This window comes from Bombina bombina, chromosome 3 (genome assembly GCF_027579735.1).
Source record: "Bombina bombina isolate aBomBom1 chromosome 3, aBomBom1.pri, whole genome shotgun sequence".
In the NCBI taxonomy this organism is placed as follows: Eukaryota; Metazoa; Chordata; class Amphibia; order Anura; family Bombinatoridae; genus Bombina; species Bombina bombina.
Genome location: NC_069501.1, coordinates 1,048,866,279 through 1,048,881,953, shown reverse-complemented (window position 1 = coordinate 1,048,881,953; position 15,675 = coordinate 1,048,866,279). Strand labels below are relative to the sequence as shown.

At 36.7% G+C, this 15,675-nt stretch overlaps 1 protein-coding gene across 1 annotated transcript in view; it reads right to left on the bottom strand.

Moving 5' to 3' along the window:
- The window catches only part of GPR84 (G protein-coupled receptor 84), a 9,227-nt gene extending 7,576 nt beyond the window's left edge, over positions 1-1,651 (bottom strand). The window contains exon 1 of the mRNA XM_053705007.1: positions 1,560-1,651. The gene's annotated coding sequence lies outside the window, so the exon portion shown is untranslated. The remainder of the gene's footprint in view (positions 1-1,559) is intronic.
- Positions 1,652-15,675: the final 14,024 nt, after the last annotated feature.

Sequence of the window (15,675 nt, the reverse complement as noted above, 5' to 3'; positions counted from 1 at the left end):
CTCTCATTAGAAGAGCAAAATATACTTAAAATATATGGTTGATAAAGGGGGTACATAGAAACCCCCAGAACTGCTCATGTCTGTATGCACCATGAATGTTCTTAGCTATAACAAGCAGCATCTCCAAATGCTACAAGACAGGTCCTGAGCTGTGAACAAGAAGCTGATAAATAAGGGACCACTGGCTTTTTTTTAAATATAGAAACTATGTTTTTTATAGAAATATAATTTGCAATATGTTGAAACAATTCTGTATGTATATATATATATATATATATATATATACACATACACACACACATACACATACATACATACATATACAACACACAGAGAAAGTCCAGCACTCACAAGCCCTCGGCTAAGATTAAAAGCAAAAATGGAAGGGTTTGTTACCACAGTTGGCCAAATGGGACAAGCCCAGGTACCACGTCAAAGTCCCTTCCAAAAACCTGGGACCCTAAAACAGCCACACAATGCAAGCTCTCAATCCAACAAACTGGGAACAAGTGAAGGGTGCATAGGCTTATGTAATCACCCATAGACATATACAAAACACAGAAGGGGACTGCACTCTCAGACCAGACCGGGTCCAATGTACTATAATGAGAGCATTAATATTAATAAAATAATTTTGTAAGGTGTGCAGAAATATTTGTATTTAAAGGAAGACTAACCATCTTCATGGTTTCAAGCACCCCACCCAGTTGCTCTCATTATAGTACATTGGAAGTGTGTATAAAGCCAGACAGGCTCATTCTTACTTAGATGCATAGTTAAAGCAGGAATGTTACAGCCCAGAAAGGCATCACATTGCAGTGTTAGGACCAGTCAACATTGGGACACCTTGTAAGTTGGTGACTGGCTTAAGCAAAATATGGCCATATTGTGTGACTAAGATCCCAATTTTAAAATATGAGCTTAGGTGAATTTTTGCAATATTTAAAATGTTTTGATAATATATAAGTGGATGTGTGGTAATATTCTATTTTGTGTGTGTATGTGTATATATATATATATATATATATATATATATATATATATATATATATATATATATATACACACACACACATACATACTGTATATATAGATATATCTGTAAGCTTTTGTTTACACTTTTATGTTCATTCTAGATGCTGCATTCCATTCTTCTGATGTGTCTGAACTAGATACCTGTATGGTCTTAATGCTTATGAAATCAGATTTCTATAGTCATAAATATGTTAATCTGGTTAATGGTATAATACTCTGTTATTCTAGTATTTATTAATAGAATATCCAAGGTACATTCATTTTATACATGTATTACTATATAACAGAGAAAATAAATATAAATATATATATTTATTAAGTAAAGTTCTCTGCAGTGAACAGAGGCAACATTGAGTTAATAAAAATACAGTTTGCAGTTGCATAATAAATGTAGCTCCTTACTAAAGCCTGCACTTTTACCCTTTAATGCAATAAAAGACATAAGAGATGTTGTCTGGTTTACAATGAATGTTTATCTAAAACAAGATAAATAATCCCTTTATAACAAGGATAATATTACTTACATGGCTCTGGTCACTGACTGGTGATCTGTGTGTTCCCTAGACATCTCAGCTGCCTTATATACACTTTCTTACCTCTCTACAAACCATGAAAACCCCACCTTGCTCAATAATGTGACTTAACTTCCGCCAATCTGTCAGTTCTCGTTTTAACTTGTACAGTACTCTGATTGCTGCGTAGTTAGGGATTCTGTTATTAACCTCTACACTGCCAAAATACTTTTTCTGAAATAATAACCCTCCCCCTGACTAGTAAACCAGAGTGATAGAAAGACAGATATATAGATAAGAAAGATAGAATGATAAACAGACAGATATATATATAAAAGATAGATAGATATACGGATCGATAGATAGATAGATAGATAGATAGATAGATATACGGATAGATAGATAGATAGATAGACAGACAGATAGATGTATATATATTGATAAAGCAATAATCTCAGGAATTTATAGTACAACTCTAACAACATACATGTTAATCTGATTAATGTATCTCTGTATGATATAAAATATGACACAGAAGCAGGACTCTAAGAGTCTGTAAAATTTTATTAAGGGCTTCAAATAGCACAGAATTAAAGGAACATATAATAACTAATGCACTGAACGGAGCGCCGAATATCAAGTAACATGTGTATGCAAATATATGAGGTAGGAATGTAGTTTTCCAAGTATATAAATGTGGCCCCAAAGCCTATTTATTCAAAAGGGAATAAAGCAATAGAAAACACCTTGTAATTACACAATATTTCTACAGCCTTGCAATAAACTAACATACTAGGTAAGTCTGAAAAGGATTGCAATGCATTGTTACCATATTTGCTGCAATCGTTTTTTTAATAACAGACAAACTCCACCTATGATTGGAGGAGCCAATTAGGACTAGCCACAGTTATTATGTTAGCAAACTCTATATTGTATCTTAGTTCTTATATGTGCTGTAGCCAATTAAGGATGGCTATGTAGCAGGGGTATGCTTGTGAATTCTGCCATGTGCACTAACAATACTCAGAATTGGAAAAAATCTTGAATTTTAGACTAATTACAGGAAAAGTGGACACTATATATAAAGTATATAACAAAGTTTTTTTTATATTACACATACACATTTTTTATCACATTTTATGCACCTCTCTACTCCGGAGCTTGCCTCTGGCAGGCAGAATTCTGTTTGCGGAATTCAGCATTGCACAAGAGTGCTATTTTGCGCTCTTGTGCAACGCCGCCCCCTGCCCGAGCACAGCCAATCATGCGCGGGCAGGAGCTTTCAATCTCCCCGGTCGGACGAGACCGGGGAGATTGAAATTCTCCACCTAAGAGGTGGAGAAGAGTTAGGGAAATACGGACTGCATTTTCTCTTGTGAGAACCTGCAGTCATAGGCAGGCAAAGCCTTTGATAAATCGAGCCCAAAGTGTTCACTCTCCCTTTAATTAGTTTGGAGAAGTGACGATTTCATTGTAATTCAGATAAACTGCTTTTAGTGAGGCAGCCTATGTGTCAGATTCATTCAGCAATGTTTCTGTGAAGTATTTTTCTCTGTTACACATTTACTATGAAGATTTACTTACCTTTCCTGTTCCAGTCTATAGAAAATAAACACTTATCCAAAGCTCTGCAAATAACTAAGGAAGCACTACAAAGTAATTATTGCTAAACAAACAGGTGTTTTCAATAAAACTGCAGCCCATCTTATTTTTTCAAAGCCCCTAAAAGGAAAGTTAAACCCTAAACATTCTAATCATGTGTATAAAAATATTTTAGAATTTAGCAGGAAAAACTTTAGTTAAAGGGACCCTATTGGGTCTATTGGCTAAAGATTAACATATCAGTCAAGCTGAAATGTTTTTAAAAACAAATTAGCATATGTTTTGCTGCAATTGATTTTCAATTGCCAAACTCTACCCACCACTTATCTCAATTGTAGGAGCCAACCCCAGCCTTAGTCTGCAGATAACATGGCTAGCTATGTTCATAATGTTAGTATAAAATGCATTGTTTTGCAGTTGTTCTCAGTTGAAGCCAATTATGGAAAGATATGTAGAAGGTTAGCCTTACAATGTCAGCACGGTGCATTTCAAGTTCTGTGAATTACGGGAAAAAAAAAACTTTTAGAGATAAAATTACATAAAATGTGTGTTGCAAATGGGTTTCATTACGCATAGGAGAGAGATTTGGTGTCTTGTGGCAATAAAATCAAACGTGTGATTCAGAAAGAGCATGACATTTTAAGACACTTAATTTCACTTCTAATATCAAATTTGCTTTGTTCCCTTGTTATCCTTTGTTGTAAAGCCTTTTTATATATACTCAGCAGCAACCGTGCACTTCTGGAAACTGCTGGTGATTGGTGGCTACACACATTTGTCTGCTGTCATTGGCCACCAGATGAGTTCTGTTAGCTCCCATTAGTGCATTGCTGCTTTTGAGCTGACTTTACCTATGTGTTAATTCCTTTGCAGGGGTAAAATCCTTTTATTAATGAATTATTGCTTACGTACGGTATAACATATAAGAGCATTTTCTTTTTGCACTATTATGTCCCTTTAAATGGGTGCTTAGATATAAGGAGTAAAATTCAGCGTGGAGGGGGGGGGGGCATTTGCTCACTCTTGCATGTGTTGAGCACTTTATGCAGAGGTGTTTGTAGCTAGGTTATACAAGCAATGCTGCCAAATAGTGCTCAAGACCCATATACACTCCTGAGCCTACCTCAGTATTCTCTAATGTAAAGGAGCTAAGTTTTAACACAAGACACCAAGAGAAAGTTATAATTGGTGAACTGAAACTGGATTTTTAAATTGTACCCTGTATCTAAACCATGGACATTTGTGACCTCCATGCCCCTTTAAGACCCTTAAAGGGACACTAAGCAATAAATACATTTCATGCACCTCCTCCTAATCATGGTTGCTGCCATTATCTAACCTAGGTTACACTGTAGGCATCTGAGTGAAAGTTGCTGCTCTTGTGCAACAGGTCACCACTGGAATGCAGTGAAAGCTAGATTTCAACATGGCTGCACCCAAGACTAGAGGGAAGTGGGGAATAACATAAATACTATGCTTATAAAATGTATTTAACATTTAATTTCCCTTTAAACTTGTATGATGCACTGCTTGTTTATAGGCTACATTTAATAAGGGGCCAATGAGAAGGGTTGCCATCTCAGCCATGTTTTCCTGGACACTTATGAGTTACACATGCTGCAGGGTATGCAGGGAGGAACATGAATAGTGCTGTCCAGGGTTGCAATTCATGCTCCCCTCTGCACACCCTGCAGCATGTGTTTTTCAGGAAAACATGGCTGAGGTGGCAACCCTACCAATGAGCTTTGTTTAAATTATTTAAAATGGTTTATATTACCTCAAAAATCGATTATTAAGTAATTGATTTAAGAAGTTTTCAGTTGAACTAGAGTTTCCACCTCAGCCATGCTTTCCTCGACAATTATGAGTTACACATTCTGCAGGGTAGGCAGGGAGGAACATGAATAGTGCTGTCCAGGATCACTATTTGTGTGCTGTCCACTGGGATGCAATTCATATTCCTCCCTGCAAGGAAAACATGGCCGAGGTGGCAACCCTAGTTGCAACTCAGATTCCTTAAAGCAGACATTCTCAAACTTAGCCCTCCAGAGGTTTTGGAACTTAATTTCCCATGATGCTCAGCCAGCATATCAGCTGGCTGTGCATCTTGGGAAATGTAGTTCCAAAACCTCTGGAGGGCCAAGTTTGAGGATGTCTGCCTTAAAGGACTATGAAAATCAGTATAAATGTGGCTAAAACAATGGTTATCACATAAACTTTGGGTCTAAAGGAATAAAAATCACCTAACTTATTTTAAGAAGGAAGTTTCTTTTGGTATAAAATCCTCATCTGTTTTTTCTGTGTTTTCTATTGCAAGGACAGCCCCCTTTTTTGCTAATGCCTCATTATTAAAAATGCACCCAATCATGATGCATTTTGCTCTCCTGCAATTTACATATTGTAATCGGCATTGCGAGGTCCAAACGCATGCGCAAATAATGCCAATCTTCTAAGCATGCGCATCATGTTTTTTGCCTGCTAATTATATGCATCCACATATTGTTCTGACCCAGACTTCATGAAGCTAGTGTCGCTGATGAAAATTTGAAAAATGGATGAAATAAAAAATGACACTGACGTCACCAATAACGTGTGTGACTTCACATTGAGCATGCCCAAGAGATGTGCGCACATGATCATGCCTATCCGGAAAAAGACTCAGCATAGAACTGTATAATTAGTTGAAATGTGGGCTTGGAAACTATTAATGATATCAGTGTAATAAATGATAAATCACAATTCAATACAAAACATTAAAACATGATTTTCTTGGCGAAACACGTGTCAGAACATCAGTCCTGGGCCAAGCGAAGGAACATTTGGGTATTAAGACATATTGTTTTTGTCCTCAAAATATTTTTGGGGATTGTGATACAATATATCTACCATTTGTTACCTGATGTGCCGTAAGGGAGTTGGTGTTATTTTAACAAAATAAATATATTTGAAGATACACCGGAGGTGTGGTTGGTTCTGTGCCTAACATAACATTGCACCAATACGATAGAGGTCGGTAAAAGCTCAGAGCCATGTGAGTAATGAAAAACTGAATGTTGCAGTTGGTTCTAATAGGATTACACTATTGTTTCCCTCTGTTTCTTTTTTCTGAGGTGTTTGGTTGGAAACATAAGAAGAACCAGAGGAGAAATCTGGGGCAGTGTATCCATTTACACATAAATATTTTCACTAAATTCACAAAGTTCACATTTTATTTTATTTTTGTCACATGTTTTAATAAATTGGAAACAATATTTAAACGAAGTAATGCAAGAAAACGGCTAATATTTATTACATAAAGTTATTTACTTAAAGTGAAGGTAAAGTTTAGCTTTTTTGTAAGCTGTATTATGTTACCCATGTACTTTATAGTAAGATCGCTAACTTTTCATAACATATAAGTATATATATCAAAGTATAAGAAACAGTTTTTATCTACGTTCTTGGCCGGTCTTAGCTCCTCCTTCCATGTATTTCCTGGTTTCTCACTGTATTACGTACAGAGCGGTCCCACCCGCTCTATACGTACTGGAAAAGCACGTTCACGATTGAGGGGCAACTTTCGCATGCGCACGCCTCGCCATACATTCGAATTGCGCCTGCGTGACTCTAATCATTTGTGACCTAAAGCGCAGGCGTCAAATTGCTTGGAAGTAGACTGCGTTCTGAAGATTTCAACTTATAAGGATGAACTGTGCATGCGCTAATCAGGAACGAGCACGGCTTGGAAGGGAGAGGAACTTAGAATAGCCAACGCATGCGCAGAACTTCTCTAAATGTTGTGAGGTCAAATGACGGCTGCCTAACGGCCAGACCTATTATTGGCTAATGGAACAACGTGACCGGACTGCAAAAAAAAAAAAAAAAAACGGCTGTTTAGATAACGACTAAAATTGGATAGAAAAACGGCGATAACTAGGTAAATATTTCAAAATAACAAAACTGATGACTTAAAGTACCCTTAATTTTCATGTAATATTATCGAACCTGGCAAAGTTTACCTTCACTTTAATTATTCTGCTTCTAAACTTTACAATCGTTTGTAGAACATTTTTGCCTTTCATGTCCCTTTAATTAAACTGTCCAAGCCCAGTTAATAAAACAGGTACTCAAGTGCTAAACAGAGGGTCTCAACAACTGAGGGTGAACTGATTTACCTTATTAAAGAAAAGGGTCTCACTTGATTGTCATAAAACAATGAACACAACACAATGCAGACACAAGGGGCGAGATCACAGTTTAGCTGTAGTAAGAACAAATATCTGCACAGTCTGTAATATTCATGTTATAATATCCACCTGTAGTTCAACCCCTTTCTGCGGGTACTTATTTGTTACTTTAGAAAAAAAAAGTGCAGATGTAAACAAATAAGTAAAAAATTGAAATCACGTGATCGTATATGCAATTGCGTGATTTCAATGATGGGATAGGGTCTGAGGGGAGTGCCTTTGACGCTAGGTACACCCTTCAGTCCGCGATCCCAGTTAGGAAGCTATAGCTGCTTCAGTAAAGCAGAACGGCTAGGACGTTCCATGCCGCCCTAACGGCTCTAAAGCCCAGCGCGGTTAAGATGGCATGGAATGTCCTAAAGGCGTTAAGGGGTTAATATATATATATATATATATATATATATATATATATATGTGTGTGTGTGTGTGTGTGTGTGTGTGTGTGTGTGTGTGTGTGATAGAGAACAGCAATTATTACATTATCTTTAAAAATAATTTCTAGTTTTGAAATGAAACAAATAGAACTCTAAGGTATGGTTGGCTGACAACATGAATTGGAAAGAAAATGTAATTTGAATCAAAACGCCAATATCCATCAAAATAAATATAATAAATTAATCATTGCATCTACAGTACATTTTAAAAGAAAACAAATTGACATTAAAAAAAATAATATTAAGTTTACAAATAGAATGTGATCTAGTCCTCTGTATTTTATGCTACAATCTGCTGGTGTTTTAAAGGAATTCCTCTCTCCCTAAAAACAAAACCACACACATGAAAAAGGTGAATAAGTAATTCAAATAAAGAATTTTAAAACATAAAACTTAATAGGTAAATGCAGCGATCACCTGATAAATAATCAAGACCAATTTTTAATAGATGGGAAACACAAAAAAACGTATAAACTCCACAGGACTACAGCGAGGAAGGGAAGAGAAATATGGAAATGCACTCTGTTTCACTGTGACATTTGAAATCATTTAATTCTTTACATTGAAGAAGCATCCAATGTACAGTTTTCCCTGTTTCTAAGAGAGTTTTTAAAAAGACTTATTCATCACTTTTTTTATTCACAGGTGATGAATAATGCCTAAAGTGTGTATGCAAATAATATGGCTTTAGGTGACCGCAAGACAGCGCCCTCTACTGGTTACAAGATAAATAAGCACTAGAAATACAGACAAATGTACTACAGAGAGCATTGAGAAATAAGATTTATACGCTGTCAGCATTTAACATTGCACAAGCAGTTCTGGTGAACTGCTTGTGCAATGCCGCCCCCTGCAGATTCGGAGGGGGTGTCAATCAACCCGATCATATAGGATCGGGCGGATTGATGTCCGCAGCCTCAGAAGCAGTGGACGAGTTAAGGAGCAGCAGTCTTAAGACCGCTGCTTCTTAACTGTTTTTTCCAGTGAGCCTGAAGGTTTGTGCAGGAACATGGGCATCAGGGGCCATTCAGCCCTTGATAAATCGGCCCCATAGTATGTATATATATATATATATATATATATACATACATACACACTATATAGAAATATTTGTTACAGTAAATTGCTACTTTCACTTCTGTTCTGGTTTGTTCTGCACAAAGATATATAGAGATATATAGATATAGAAAGATAGATATACAGATAATAGATTAAATTGATAGATAGATAGATAGATAGATAGATAGATAGATAGATGATTGATAGATGATTGATAGCCCCTAGTACTCTCATATAATGGTTCTAAGTTTTAACAAAGGGCTCCAGGATAAATGAATACATTTGATAATAGAAGTATGTTAGAAAGTTGTTTTTTAAATGACCTACTCTATCTGAATCATTAAACTTTAATATTGTCTTCCAATATATATTGCAATAAAAATAATATACTATTTTGTTTGAGCAGTTTAAAGGGACAGTAAAATCAAAATTAAACTTTCATGGTTCAGACAGATCATGCAATTCTTAAGTTTCCCAATTCACTACTATTATCAATTTTGCTTTGTTCTTTCTATATCCTTTGAGCAAAGCTAGGTAGGCTGAGAAGAGCTTAGGAGTGAGCACGTGTCTTTAGCATTCTATCACAGCAGTGTTTGCAACTATGTATAACTGCTAAAAACATTGTTGCAAACGCTGCTGCCAGATGGCTAAAGAAATGTGCACCCTCCTGAGCCTGACACTAAAAAGTGAAGTGCACTGTAAACTGCATAATTTGCTGTGTATTAGGCGCAATATTAAAGAATAAACATACACTAGGGTCTGCCTCTGTACTTCGCCCTTCATTGCAAACTTTTACCTAACAGAGAGCTCTCATTATTTCTAAGGGAGAGATCTCACCACTCACAGTGACAACCCCCTTTTTTATAGAATTCCATGAGGGCTACCCCTGCGAGTACAGGAGTGGAAAAACACATTTAGACAGATTAATTTTTTAGAATCAGCCCCCAAGAATTGCTCTTTAACAAAGGACACCAAAAGAACTAATGGATAATAGAAGTAAACTGGAAAGCAGTTTAAAATGACGTAAAGATAGTTTATTCTTTTTTGATACCGTATTTTATTTTTAGAGAAATAAGAATTTATGTAAAAATAAAATACTGTTATATGTTTAATCCCTGTACAAGGGCACAGTGCATTGCTGTTTCAGATAAGAATATGGCCTGCGAGCCAATCAGCAGCAATTTACGTGAGACAAATCTATCCAAATAAAGCAAAGCCTTGACTGCCTCTTTTAAAACCAATACAAAGTCATTCACCCAGCAATGTTGAAGTGTACACTGGGTGCATGACTTTGACTATGTGTTTTACCCTTTAGCATGAGTTTGACACTAAGGGGTCTTTTCTAAGCCATTAGGAGATGTACAAACTTATCTTTTTGCTAGGTTTTCAAATTCAAGACCATTCTAGTGCATTTAAGAACCATTTAAAAAATGAGTTAGTGTGGTTTGTCATTCAGTGTTCACATGATATAAATGACAAAGCCATTGTTTGTACACAATGGCTTGTGTTAACCTGTCCTCTTCTCTCACTGTCAGCACATATGTCAATCAAATAGTTGAAATTAATTTTAATGAAGTGTGATTCTTTTTTATCAATTCATTTAAATGAAGTGTCATTTTTTATAATTTTATTTTGATAAAGATTTTTCCCCTAAAATTGTATTTTCTGCACTTAGCGATAAAAGGGTAAATAACCTGGGGTGTCTACATTTTACAAATATAGGGAGAGATTAAATATGCGGAGCAGGCTCCAGCTCAACTGCTGAAACCCGTGTCGCCCGTAATTTCACCTTGCACATCGGGGGATGACATAAAACACGTCGGCAGTTCATGTACTGCCGTAGGTCGGATAAACTGGCGATGTCCAGAAATGTGAGTAAAAACACATTTCTGGAGTCGCCAGTGACTTACGGTAGTTTAGAAACTGCCGGCGCATGAAAAAAAAAAAAAAAAAATTAAATCACCCGTTAAAGTCTAACCCGCCTCCCAAAAATAAACCTGACACGTCAAAACCCCTATATCCGCTATCACCCCACATCGCAACTAATAATATAAGTATTAACCCTTAATCCGCCATTCACCCACATCACACTCTACCTAATAAATGTATTAACCCCTAATCCGCCACCCCCCCACATCGCAATCTACCTAATAAATGTATTAACCCTTAATCCGCCATCCCCCCACATTGCAAACTGTCTAATAAAGTGATTAACCCCTAAACCGCAAACCCCCACAACGCAATAAACATAATTAACCTATTAACCCCTAAACTGCCAAACCCCCACAACGCAAATAACTAATTTAATCACTAAGCCCCCTAACCTAACACCCCCTAAATTAACCTCAATTACATAAAAAAATAAAATACTAAGTTAAAATAAAAATAAAAAATCCTAAAAGTACTTAAAAAAATAAAAACTAAGATTAAATTAAAATAAATATTTTCTTTTCAGGCTTGCAAAGGCATGTCCCTCTCCAGCAGCAGAACTGTGGGAGTTGTCCTTTTTTAGCCAGTGGGCTTTCGTAGGAAGTACACATCTGATACTGTTGTGTTAGTATCATTTTGAAAAGCTTTACGTAATATTTTTTTCAGAAACAGTAATATTTTTGACAAGTTTAAAAGCTGATGTTTCATATGCACGATATACATTTTTAGAATACAGTGTCCCTTTGATGCAAAATTATTACATAATGTCTCATGTATAGTCTAAAAGCTAGACAGCAGCAGTATGCAGTCTAAAATGGGAATAATAATGCACCAGTTAATTTTAAAAGATAAAAGAAGTTGAAGAAATTAGTATTGAGCATTGAAATTAGTTGCACATCAATTTTAAACATTGTTGCCTTTTTTTCACTTTCTTTCTTAATTAATGGAAAGATTGTGAAAGTTGGGAATAAGTGATCATCAGGGCTGAAGGTATAAGACGGCCTTGTATCACCTTTTGTTAAATTAAAACTTGTATGCTTTAAAAAAAAAAAAAAATTAAAATAAATATATCTAATATTACAAAAAATAAAAAAGTCTAAAATTACAGAAAAAAATAAACCAAATTATCAAAAATAAAAAAATTAAACCTAATCTAATACCCATATGATTTGAACAGCCATAGGATTTCAGTAGCTCTCACCCTATTGGCTGATTTGAAAATTTCAGCCAATAGGAATGCAAGGTACCCCAAATATAAAAGGGGTACCTTGTATTCAATTCTCAGTGTGCGGCGACGATCGTACAAAGAGGCTCCTTCACGCTGGATGGCTCTGCAGACAGTGTTTTTGCACCGCAGTCACCTCCGCTCCACGCCGCTTTCGCCCTGGATGAAGATAGAAGAGGTCCCCACGCAGGAAGAAGATGTCGCCGCCTGGAACAAGACCTTCACCGCCTGAAAGAAAATGGGGATGGTGGTTTAAGTGTCAATAGGTTAATCAGGTTTATTGCAAAGTGGGGGGATGGCAGTTTAGGGGTTAATAGGTTAATTAGGTATTTTTGCATTGTGGGGGTTGACGATTTAGGGGTTGATTGCGTTATGGGGGATGGCGGATTAGGGGTTAATACATTTATTAAGTAGTTTGCGTTGTGAGGGATGGCGGTTTAGGGGTTAATCACTTTATTTATTAGATATATTGCGTTGTGGGGGTTGGCAGTTTAGGGGGTTAATAGGTTAATTAGATATTTTGTGATGTGGAGGTTGGCGGATTAGGGGTTAATAGATTTTATTTAGTTATTGTGGTGGGGGATGACGGTTGACAGGTAGATATTGCGCATGCGTTAGGGAGTTACGGTACTTATATATTCAGCGCAAGGCTTGCTGCGACTTCCTATGTAGGGCAAGGTGAAAATGGAGTAAAATTTCTCAATTTTTGACGCGTAAGTGCTTGTGCTGAATATATGATACCGAGTTCTATGTTAGTTTATAGGAGTAAAATTAGCGGGCGACGGGTAAAAATACCATATTTGTGATAGCAATACCAGACTAAAAACTGGCAACACCGGCTTTTGCGGGCGACGCCGCATATGTAATCTCGCCCATATACTTTTTGTGTAGCACATTTTAGCATTAACCATTTCTATACCAGGCATTTCAGAGAAACACTTCCCCAAAGTGCAGGAGAATTTTTCTAGCGTTACCCTCCCATTGATCCCTCCCAAACATCTCTTTTCTCTCCACCCCTACTGGTCACCCACATTTTATTAACTGGCAGACAGCCTGCAAAGTATGCAGTTTAGGGCTTTTATTTATTGATTAATTTTAAATATTTATTTTTATTATTTCTGTAGTGTAGTATTTTTTTTTTATGTTAAGGAGCTGTTTAACTTAGGGCAATGATCTACAAAAGGCCCTTTTTAACGGATATTGGTTGTTTAGTTTAGTTTAGATTAGGGGGCTTTTTTATTTTCATAAGGGTATTAGATTAGGTTTAATTTTTTTATTTTTGATAATTTGGTTTATATTTTTCTGTAATTTTAGAATTTTATTTTTTGAAATTTTTAGATGTATTTATTTTAATTTAATCTTAGTTTTTTAAGTAATGTTAGTTTTTTTTATTTTAATTTTAACTTCATATTTTTTATTTGCTCTAATTGGGGTTAATTTAGGGGGTGTAAGGTTATGGGGCTTAGTGATTAAATTTGTTATTTGCGTTGTGGGGGGATGGCGATTTAGGGGTTAATTAGGTATATTTGCATTGTGAGGGGTTGACGGTTTAGGGGTTAATAGTGTAATTAGGTTTATTGCGTTGTGGGGGGATGGCGGATTAGGAGTTAATACATTTATTAAGTAGTTTGCATTGTGAGGGATGGCAGTTTAGGGGTTAATCACTTTATTAGGTATATTGCGTTGTGGGGGTTTGGCAGTTTAGGGGTTAATAGATTAATTAGATATTTTGCGATGTGGGGGTTGGCAGATTAGGACTTAATAGATTTTATTTAGTTATTGCGGTAGGGGGATGACGGTTGTCAGGTTGATATTGCGCATGCGTTAGGTGTTAGAACTTCCAGGGAGTTACAGTACTTATATATTCAGCACAAGGCTGATGCGCCTTCCTATGTATGGCGAGCTGAAAATGGAGTAAAATTTCAAAATGTTTGCCGCGTAAGTGCTTACGCTGAATATATGATACCGACACGGTTCTATGTTAGTTTATGGGAGTAAAATTAGCGGGCGACAGGTGAAATATACGCGCAACATTTTGCAGGCGACGCATATGTAATCTCGCCCATATACGTTTATGCCACATTTTAGCATTAACCCCTTCTATACCAGGCATTTCAGGGAAAACTTCCCCAAAGTGCAGGATAATCTTTTAGCATTACCCTCCCACTGATCCCTCCCAAACACCTCTTTTCTCTCCTCCGATCCCCCCCCCCCCCCCCATTGGTCGTCTTATGTACTGGCAGACAACCTGCAAAGTATGCAGTTTAGGGCTTTTATTTGTTGATTTATTTTAAATATTTATTTTTAATATTTCTGTAGTGTATATCCCTCCTCCTGACCCTCCCACCTCCCTGGTCCACCCAAACAGCCCTCTAACCTTCCCCCTCCCACTGCTCCCCATCATATTTGTTAGTGGCAGCCAGACTTCAAGTAACAAATTATTCTTTTTGTTTTTGTTTATTTAGTATTTTTTTCTGTAGTGTAAGGTACCCCCAAAGACTCCACACTTACCCCCTTCAAGCAATCAATAGTTTTCTGTAGTGTAGGAATTTCCCCTGCAACCCATATTTTCTGTAGCATAGGGCCCCATCCCTCCAATTCCCTTCCAAACACATTTTTGCAGTAGTGTATGAACCCACTTCTCCCTCCCCCCCTACCGTGAATGGCTGCCCACCAACCACCTTCCTTTCCTCCCACACCTCCTACAGGCAACAGTGGAAGATCACTACTGTCTGTGTCATTGTCTGTAACAATCAGGCGATCTAGCTTCACAATCAGTGCTCCCTTACCATATGAAGGCACATGCCTTCTGCCCCCTGATTGCGGCTGCTGCTGTACAGAAGAAAAATGTAATTTAAAGATTCCGACAGTGCATGGAATTTGGCTAAGTTGCTTTGTTTTCTTGCTATCCTTTGTTGAAAAGCATACCTAGGTATGCTCAGGGGCAGCAATGTACTACTGAGAGCTAAGCAGCTAGGCAGTCGTCAAGCTCTTTAACAGTTTACCTTAATTTTCTCTCTCCTTTAATTTGTTCCCAGTGATCTATTTTACCTGCTGGAGTGTATTCAATTATTTACATAGCTCATTTACACTTATTTCGGCATTTAAAATAGCTGATATTGCTTGTGGTACCTCTCCGTGTACTGAAAACTTCTATACTTAAAGGGACATGAAACCCATAATGTTTCTTTCTTGATTCAAATAGAGCATACACTTATAAAAAAAACTTTGCAAATTACTTCTATTATTTAATTTGCTTCATTTTCTTGGTATCTTTGTGGAAAAGCATATCTAGATAGGCTCAGGAGGTGGGAGCTAGCTGCTGATGGGTGGCTGCACATATATGACTCTTATTATTGGCTTATGTGTTCAGCTAACTCCCAGTAGTGCATAACTGCTTATCAATAAAGGATACAAAGAGAATTAAGCAAAATTGTTATTAGTAAATTGAAAAGTTGTTTAGAATTGTATGCTCTATCTGAAACATGAAAGAAAATTGTGGGTTTCATGCCCCTTTAAAGGGACATAAAACCCTCAAAATTTTCTTTCATGATTCAGATAGAATGTACAAATTTGAGCAACGTTCCAATTTACTTCTATTATCTAATTTACTTTGTTTTCTTGTTATCCTTTGTAAAATAGCAAGAATGTAA